Source organism: Nannospalax galili, unplaced genomic scaffold, assembly GCF_000622305.1.
Source record: "Nannospalax galili isolate Female #2095 unplaced genomic scaffold, S.galili_v1.0 scaffold312, whole genome shotgun sequence".
Taxonomy (NCBI): Eukaryota; Metazoa; Chordata; class Mammalia; order Rodentia; family Spalacidae; genus Nannospalax; species Nannospalax galili.
In genome coordinates, this window is record NW_008335967.1 from 7,303,471 (window position 1) to 7,313,840 (window position 10,370).

At 37.4% G+C, this 10,370-nt stretch overlaps 1 non-coding gene across 1 annotated transcript; it reads right to left on the bottom strand.

Moving 5' to 3' along the window:
* Window positions 1-4,931: 4,931 nt before the first annotated feature.
* Window positions 4,932-5,055, bottom strand: LOC115069956. Its single transcript, XR_003849188.1, has one exon. It is a non-coding gene; the product is annotated as a small nucleolar RNA SNORA40 (small nucleolar RNA).
* Between the last annotated feature and the right edge of the window lie 5,315 nt (window positions 5,056-10,370).

The window sequence follows — 10,370 nt, forward strand, 5'->3', positions numbered from 1 at the left end:
CATTTCCTCCATGATGCCAAGCGAAGCCAACCATGGTCGAGCAGGACCTTTGACTTGTCTTCATATAGGCAGAACTGGTAAAAGAAAGAAGCCAGGGGCTCCTCCAAGCCCGTGTGACCCCTGAGGAACAGATCCTCAAACGACCTTAAGAGTAAAAAATAAATGGTTTATCTGGACCAACTGTATGGCCTTAAACACCCAAAAGGAAAGTATAACCAAAGATTAAAGGGGCCAATATAATTTCATGAGTCCATATGTATAGCTAAAGGCTTGTAAGTCCTCCAAATGTATGCAATGCCTGTGGAAGCCAGAAGAAGGCATTGGATCTCCTGAAACTGGAGTTACAGGTGGTTGTTAGTTGCCATGTGAGTGCTGGGAACTTGTATGGCCTTAAACACCCAAAAGGAAAGTATAACCAAAGATTAAAGGGGCCAATATAATTTCATGAGTCCATATGTATAGCTAAAGGCTTGTAAGTCCTCCAAATGTATGCAATGCCTGTGGAAGCCAGAAGAAGGCATTGGATCTCCTGAAACTGGAGTTACAGGTGGTTGTTAGTTGCCATGTGAGTGCTGGGAACTGAGCTCAGGTCCACTGCAAAAGCAATCAGTGCTCTTTACCACTGAGCTACCGTTTAGCTCCAGTCTTGTCTTTTCTTAACATAATGTCTTCCAGGAGCATCCATTTTGTAGCAAATGACAGCTTGTACTGACTTCAAAGCCTCATATCTATTGGCTAGCAGGTACTATGTATGCTACTAGAAGAAAAAGAATATTAATCATTAACTTTACCCAGCTGTGATTCCTGAGTGCTTCAGCAACAACTGGACTGGCAAGATATGCCCTCTGATGCAATAGTGGCATGAATATTATGGGAGTAACCAATCACTTTCTAATTGGATTCTTCATAAGATGGAGCCCATACCTGACATTGATATCAGATTTAGGAGCCTGTGGCTAGACAGGCCAAAGGCCACAAAGGATATTCAAATACTATTATTCTGCTACGTAGGTGTAGTATTAAAGTGACTCCTAATGGGCTAGTGTTACAATCCTAGATTAATGCATTTATCAGCTCTAAGCAGAGAAGCTTCCTTATGTAGCCATGGTGATAAGCACAGAAACACATAACTGGCCAACATACAGAGAATAAGAGACTTCAGAATTATTATATCTGAATTGGACACCTATATCAAACTTTTGTCTCCAATGGCTCAGGGATCACTGCAGAAGAGGTGGCAGAAAGATTGTATGAGCCAGAGATGGTGCATGACCACAAAGAAATAGAGTTTTCCTGTTACTCATGAACTCAGAGCAATGGTGACAACAAGCACACATCCCATGGAAGCTCAAGCCAGACAAAATCCTAGCACAGACGTGGAGAAATGGGAAAGAAACCCCAACCCTACCTGAGAAACTGTTGAGTTGCTAGAATGGGGAAAGTCAGTCTCTTTTAAGGGCAAGGCTCTTGGTAGGTTAACCAGGCTCCAATGGATGGATTCATATCAAAGGACATTTGGGGACATAATTTGACTTCATATGTATATGTGTGTGCAGAGAGAGAGAGAGAGAGAGAGAATATGAAATTGGACAGGGTGTAGTAAGGGGAGGTGAAGATAGGGGAGGAATCTAAGTATAATAAAAATATATGAAATTCACAAAAATTCAATTAAAAAAGAAATAAATTAATAATAAATAAAATAAACCTGAATACATCAAGGTAACAGCATTTACCAGTTAAATAAAAATGAAGCTTCAATCAAAATAAAAAAAAAAAATCTGGGCTGGTGAGATTGCTTACTGGGTAAAGACTGTTGTTCTCAAGTCTGATGACCTGAGTCTAATCCCCTGGACTCACACAGTGGAAAACAGAGAACCGACTCCAGCAAGTTGTTCTCTGGCTTTCTCATGTATTCTGAGCTTACATTAAATTAATGTAATAAAAAAATTAAAAAATCCTTTCACAGTCCAATGTCTGGAAGTGTTTCTCCCATTTTCTTCTGGTAGTTTCCTGTTTTAGTCACCTTTCATCCATTTTGAGTTGATTTTTATGTATGATGAGTGACATGGATGTGAACTAATTCTTTTGCATATAGATATCCTGTTTTTCCAGCACCAAGTATAAAAGAGATTGTCCTTGCTCAAATGTGTGCTCTTAGTGTCTTTGTGAAAGTCATTTGGCTATAAATGTGTGGATTTACTTCTGTGTTCTCTAGTCTGTTCCTTTGGTTTATCTCTGTGCTTTTATGCCAATACCATTCTTAAATATGTTTTGAAGTCAGATGGGGTAATATCTCTGGGTTTGTCCCTTTACTTAAGATTATTTTTGGCGGTTGGAGGTCTCTTGTGGTTCCATAGAAAATTTAGGATGCCTTTCTATTTCTGTGAAGTGCATCACTGGTGTTTTGACAGGTCTTGCATTGATTCGGTAAATCGCTTATGGTACTATGAACAGTTTAACAATATTGATTCTTACAGTCTATAAACATGGAGTGTCTTTCTATTGATTTGTATTCTTTTCAATTTCTCTCATTTTATGGTTTTCATTGTAGAGAGCTGTCTCTGCCTTGGTTGAATTTATTCTCAGAAAGCTTATTATTTACTTATTTTTGTAGCCATCAAAACTAGATTGTTTTCTTGATTTCTTTTTTTCAGATAGTTTGCTACTGACGCATGGAAATACTCCTAATTTCTGTGTGCTGATTTTTTTAAATCCTGCAATTATACTGAATTTATGTTATAGAAACTTTTCGGCATCTTTATGAGTTTTTCATGCATGGTCATCTGCAAGTCAGGAAATTTTACTTCCTCTGGCTTTCTTTAGATGCCCTTATTAAAATACGGTTGTTTTAAAACAAAATAAAATACTACTGATGTTTATGTTTGCATCATTTCTACACTCTTTACTGTGTATGCACAAATTCATTTTAAGGTATAGTTTTGAACTCTACTTTTTAAAAGTAGCAGGTTTCCTTTATAAAACTAGCAAAAATGTGCTAATTTATTTTCTGTTTTTCAATTAAGAAACTGTCACAGGACTCAAGCCCATGTGTCATGCGGTCAGAGAAATGGTTCCTATATTGTGGAGACTGAAGTACTTTTGTAAGTCTTTGGGTGGTCTGGCTGGATTTCTGAATTGTTATAACAATCTTTTATGTCATGGGATGCCTGGCCCAGGTTGTGCAATGTAGCCATTAAAACCAAGCAAACCTGTTACTCAACTATTTCGGTCCTGTTTCCTCTATATCGAAATCGGGTTATTTCCACACAAACATGGTTTAATAGAATTTTTACCACCTGATCAGAAAGATTGCAAAAATTTCTATAGACTTACTGATTATAAAGAAAGAAAAACTACCCTGAAAATATACTATGACTACTTTGAGGTTCAAAAGTCCTTATTGTCTTGATAAAAATCCAGGTTCAACCAACAGCTGGTGACATCAAGTACAATTGTTCTTTCTTGGATGCTCTCTCTCTAGCCGCATGTACTTCCCACAGACTTCTTTACTAATCATCCTGGGACTATGCCATAGGTGGTAGGTGTGGCACATGTTGGAAGAGTTTTTTCTGCTCCCACCAAGTTAAAGACTAAGTTGGCTATCCAGTAAGAGTCAATGGAGTTTTTATTTTGCTGTAGGGCAGAAGGTAGGAAAGAAAGAGGAGTCTATGAATCATCCTAACCAGAGAGCATATTAAGTTCCAGCTTCAACTGTTCCACGTTCTATAGTTTTAAATCACAATGACCTTGACAGTCATCTATTTCCTTTGAAGTAGGTGATTCATTTTGTGCTTTGTATTCTGCCTTCCAAATTTATTTTGAGAAGACTGTAGATCAACTACATTCACAATTTCAATTTGTGCTTCATGTATTAACTCTTTAATTTAGTCCTTGAAAGAAAAATAAAACAACTATGATCTGTTGAAAAATGAATCTAAAAAATTCATTTTTAAAGAGAGGAAAAAAAATCACAAACATTTCTCTGGGCAGTTCTGTGCCTTAACTTTCTACTGCCATGATCTGAACATTTCAGGGATTCTGTTTGCAAGAATTGTTTTACCATCAGGTTTTTGGTTTGTTTGTTTTTTTGTCTTTGATTTATTTTATAATGCTTAAAGCTCAAAACTATTTTGCTGCATTGTGAGGACATTGTTGGTCCAAACCATGTGAAGATACATAGATTACTGGGTCTATCCATATAAGAAAAGAGACAATTTCTTTTTACAGTGTCATCCCATTTTTTTTTAATTTTGTTTTTGAGACAGACTCTCAAGTAGCCAAGGATGACCTTGAACTTCTGATCCTCCTGCCTCAACCATTCCAGTGCTAAGATTATAGGTGTGTACCACCACAATCTGTTTTATGTGGAGCTGAGGATTGATCTCAGGTGTAGAGCATGCTAGACAATTATTCTACAAACTAAGTTATAGTCTATCAACTGAGTTACAGCCCCAACCCATACTCTTTCTTTCTCTACTTTTAAAAAGACTTATTAATTTTTATTTTATGTATATGAGTGCTTGCATGTATGCACCACATGTGTTCAGTGCCTTCGGAAACCATAAGAAAGAACTGGACCCCTAGAACTAGAGTTGTAGATGGTTGTAAGCCACCATATGGGTACTAGGACAGAACATGGGTCCTCTGCAAGAGCAGCAGGTGCTCTTAACTACTGAGCAATCTTTCCAGCCCCATCATATTCTTTCTTTTTATTTTATTTTATTTTATTTTATGTGTATGAGTGTATTGCCTGCATGTATGTGAGTGCACCTGTGTCATGCAATGCTGCGGAGGTCAGAAGAGGGCTTCGGATTCCCTTGGAACTGGAGTTAAGGATGGTTTGTAGCTGCCATGTGGGTGCTGGGAATCGAATCTGGGTCCTCTGCAAGAGCAGTCAGTGCTCTTAACCGCTGAGCCATCTCTCCAGCCTCCGTATTCTTTCTTACATTTCAAAACATACTGAACAATGAGTTCTGGGTTGCAAAAGAGGATTTGATTTTTCCATCTGCCTTTAAGTCTTTGTCTATAAATTCAGCTAAAACACACACCATTCATTGAACACATGATTTCCGAAGGCTCACAACATGCAAATCACTGGCTTAGTGCCAAAGATACAGAATAGTAAGCTATCAGTCTAACTGGGGCTATATATACAATATATGAATTATGTAAAGCCATCGTGGAGATGTTAAAACACATACCTCCAAAGTATAATTCAAGGACAGCTGATTGTACCAGAGAGTTGAGGTGTGTGGTACTTTTTGATCAAGGTCTTCAAGGATGACTAGAGATTCCCTCAGTGGGTCCACCCAATGGGAGTAGGCATTCTAATCACAGAGGACATAGTTTACAAAAGCTTGAAGGCCTGAAATGCAAAATAAATCCCTAAAGTGGCCAGGAATCGCTGGAATTTACGGTAGAGAGATTAAGCATAACTTCCGTCCTGCAGTTGGCTGGCTGTCTCAGCTGCTTCTCACATACTTCCCTTAGTTCCATTCCTGCCTCAGCTGCCAGGCCACTGAGTACTTCCTTTATTAGCATCTCTGGCCCCAGAGTAGGCAATTTCTGAACTGCTTTATGAGCATGACCCCTTTCATGGAAGGAATGCAGCTGGTACCTCTGTGTGTGCATATTACTCCCTAAACAAACCAGTTCTTCTCAGTCTGATTGCTCCCATTGTTCACTGAGGTTTATCCTAAAGTCATTATGGCTGTTTTTAAGTTAAATCTATCCTTAAAGAGCGAGAGTTGCTTATGATTTGAGATGACTAAAGCCCTGAAAGTGATCTTGAGACATATTTTGAGAAAGGGTAACATCAATGATAACTTTTAAAAATGAGTCTTTGAAAAGAATACTCCTTCGGATGTGCAATTCTGGTATATTTAAAAACAGGCCAAGTGCATTCCCATACGGCTGTGGTCCCATACACCTAGGAGGCTGAGGTAGGAGGATCACTTGAGCCCTGGCATTCAGTGCTGTGTTTCACTATGCTCGCTGAAGGTTGGGGCTAAGTGATCAGTAGTGGCATCAGACCTGTGAATAGCCACTGAAATGCAGGAAGACCCTTTCTTCAGAAATAAATTCACATTGTTAATTTTTTAGGTGTAATAATGACATTTTGGTTATAGAATTTTTTAAAAAAAATCTATGTACTGTAATAATGAGGAAGAAATTACGTGGGATTTGTTTTAAAGTTATCAAGTAAGAGGAAAGAGCAATGTTGGAAATACAGGGGAAATAATATCACTCATATTGGTAGATACATGGAATTCATTATGCTAGGCTATTTTTTCACATCTTTTGAAACTCTCAACAGTAAAAAGGAAAAAAAAAATCTGCATTATCGTTACATCTCCTCCTGCACCTAAGAGTGGGCAAGAAATAATTGCTTTCACAAATATAAAGATATAGATGCCATTTAACACTATCTATTCCTTGCTCCCTCCATGGGTTGGGGAAGCCCAAGTTCTTTCTAAGAAACTTCAATAACTTTTTCTATAAAGACTTCTGATGTACAGTCATATGTAGGTAAATAATCTTTAGTAATTTTAAAGGTAAGTAGGCAGCTAAACATTCATTGTAAATTTAACTAGTTAACATATGCTAAAAATTCTTGTACTCCAAAGACAGCATCATTATTATTTCAGCTGCTTCTTTATCGTTTACAGCATAGCTGCTGTGTAAACAACGAATGACTATTACTAAGTGTGTGTTACAAAGTGTCAGAGGGTGAATCGCTTTAGTTCATCCTTTTTGTTATACCGCGTTCTCCCTTAAATTTTTATTTTTAAGAACTCCAGGTGGGCTGGGGGCACAGCTCAGTGGTAGAGCAACTGCCTATCTACCAAAAGAGAAAAACAAACTCTAGGTAGGCATTTTAGGACAGTGAAGTATTCACCAAAATAATTTTTTTCCCTTTCATTCAAATTGTTTAGCCCAGTGGAGAGTGGTGGTGCATAACAATAATCCCAGCACTTGGGAGATAGAAGCAAGAGGAGGTCATCTTCTACTATATAGCAAGTTAGGGCAGCCTGGGCTACATGAGAACCTATCTCAAAAAAAAAAAAAAAAAAAACCAAATAAACAAAAAAATAGTTTAGCCTGTAAAGATCTCATACCTGTTGTTTGGTGGGAAGCCTTCAACCCCTCTTCAGCACATAGAATGCTTTGTTTCCAGAATAGTAATGTGACACAGAAGGCTCAAGGACTACAAGAGTGCAGGGCAAGCTCATGAATCTGAGTCCTCTGGTCCTCAGGCATTCCTTGGCACTGATTCCACAGGCATTGGATGCTTCTCCTGTTCAAACCAGTGTTGAATTCATTCCATGTAGACGCTACAGTATTTCCTCCTTGCTCCAGAGCCATTTAATTAACACACTTTTAATTCTTAACTTTTTCACTTTATAAATCATCTCTACAAGTGTTAATTTATACTTTCAAGATGGTTTCCTTGAATGTTCCTAGAGTGTGTTCCTAAGTGTGACCTGCCTGTATTTGAATCCCTTGGAATGTCTGTTAAGCATACAGATTCCTATCCTGGACCATAGACATCTTGAAGCAGAACAGGAAGCCTGGGATGATGATTCCTGGGCATGTCTCAACTGACAGCCAGACTCTGGAGGAAATCTGGCTATGGAATGGTATAGCTAAGGACCATAGATCATTGTGCCTGTCTTTAAAACTGTATTTGCTAAGATGACTCCTGATTTAATGACAGCTTCTTGTGCAAAAAGAAACCTTATACTTTTAGGTAAGAATTTAGAATTGTTAAATATAAGACTATTCGTTAGTTTTAGAATAAAGAACACTGGCAATATTTATGCATTGTACCATGTGCCAGGGCACTTTTATTAGTATAGTAAGCTCTTTTGCTGGGTGTGGTAGCATACATCTGCAGTCCTAGTACTGGAAAGACAGAGGTAGGAGGATCTTGGGCAGTCAGCCTGGGCTACAAATTGAGACTCTATCTCAAAACAAAACAAAACAAAACAAAGGCCATTAAAAAAACCAATAAGCTCTTTTAAAACATAAAGGTGCTATATGAGATTTCAATGAGTAGTTTTCAACATTTCAATGCTTTCCTTTTTCAAATAGTGGATATCATGTACCAATGGTAAATTAATTTAGACAAGTTATCCAGCATTAGGGTTGCACTGTCCAAACTGGTATGGCATATGAAGGGATATAAAGGCAAAGAAATGTTTTAAGAGTTTGGGATATCCAGTTTCTCTGGCACCACTGAAAAACTGAGCTGCCCTGGGATACAGTTTTTCCATCTTTCCTTTCACACACTAATCCCCCATTGCCTCACATTTTTAAACACCCTTCCTCACCCTAATCTGACTATTGTATCTCCAGGGCAGAAAGATTTATGGAACCCCACTGGGATAAAGAGCCCGCCTAGTTCAGTGATTGATGATCACACTGGGCAAGAAATACTCAAGTAACAAATCCTTTTGTGATTAGATGGTTTTGTAGTTTGCTTTCTATAAAATTATAGGAAAGTCTAAAACTGAGTTGTGAACTAATGGTTTATTTTTTCTTTGTTTCAGGCCAGGCTGATTTTGAACTTACTGCCTCGCTGAGGATAACCTTGAACTCCTGATCTTCCTGCCTCTACCTCCTGAATTCTGAGATTACAGGCATGTGTCACCATGCCCGATTGACTGATAAATCATTAAAAAGAAAATTTCATGCTATTTTGTTCCAAGACTTTTGGGATGATTCTGACAGTACAAAATATTGAGGGCATTGCTTCTATCTCTTCTTAGTTATGTAAAATTTTTAATTGGCATTCGCATATATAAGTAGAAAAAGGTAGAGGGATAAAACTGAGCTCAAATCATTTCTCAATTTAGCAATAAGTAATTTTTATCTACAAATACTTGGCCTAATTTTAACAAAACCAGCAAGTCCCCATCTAACTCCTTTATAGACACATTTCTGCTTAAAAACTACTTACAAAATATAAAATATATTCATGTTGTTTTATCAGTAGCATGCTAATAATTGAAGTAACTCAATTGTTTGTGAGTATGGTACATTTGTCTGTGTATGTATGCATCTGTAGAGACCAGACATCAACACTGCTGTCTTCCTCTACTAGTCTCTACCTTATTTTCTGAGACTTGGCCTCTCAATGAATCTGGAATCCACAGACTGGCTAGACTAGCTGGCCAGTGAGCCCCTGTGATCGTCCTGTTTCCAACTCCCAGTGTTGAGGTTACAGGTGCAACTGCTACATTCAGCTCTTTATGTGGATGCTGTAGATCAGAACACAGCGCCTCATAATTGTGCTACAAGCATTTTACCCACTGAGCCATCTCCCCAGCCTCTAGAATAAAATTTAAATATAATTTTGTAGGCTGTTAGGAGTTAAAATATATAACAGAATGAAATTCTTTAGCAGAACATAAATATGAGATCAAGGAGAGAAAGGGAATCAAAACCTCTGATTAAAAAACAGGTTGTTCATGCCTTAAAAAATATATGGAGGGATATTCAGATTCCATTAGGTATATATTTAAACTAATGTAATATTTTTATATTTATTTATTTATTTGGCCTTTTTCTGGTTTGGGGTTTTTTTTTGTTTTTTAAAAAAATTATTTATTTAATAACCATACAATTAGAATTCATTGCAACAGCATTGACATATTCAATAACAATTTCCAGAGCTAAGATGCATCTCTTTCAAAATTGGCCGTAAATTTTTAGGTTTACAGTTGAATTAATACAGTTATACAATATTGTACTCTGTATATACCCTATAAGACATAAAATTGCATGAGGTTTTAAACTTTAAAAAAGATCTTCATTTCATTATTAAAATACACAGTTTCATACAGAAAAATTCATTTTTAATACAATTGACACTAAGATGCACTTGCATTTCTAATCTCTATATATCTGATTATTACTAGTCACAGTCGGTTACTTTCTGAGCTCCTTGGCATCTGAGCATGGATATAAAGTCATCAGGTAGATTTCAATGGCAATGTTTTTCACATCTACAAATTATTAAGGAGCAGATTTTTATGCTTTGAAGAATTATTATGTTTTTATTTTATTTTATTATTTTTTTAAAATTTATTCATATACCCACTTCCCAGGTAGCACCCTCCCATAGCCTCCCTCACCCTACTAGAGCCCTTATACTCTGATATCCCTGTTACTGTCTGCTGTGTTGGCACCCCCAGCCATTCCCCACTACTTGCCCTTCTGGTGAATCTAGTCAACCTATCTAGAGGTCTTTGTTTTAGGAGGGTCAGCTGTTCCTCATCTACCGGTAATCAGTTGTCAATATTCCTTGGGTAAGATTGGGGTGTGCTGTTCAATTTCCCAGTTCTATGCTGGGTTACTATCTGGGA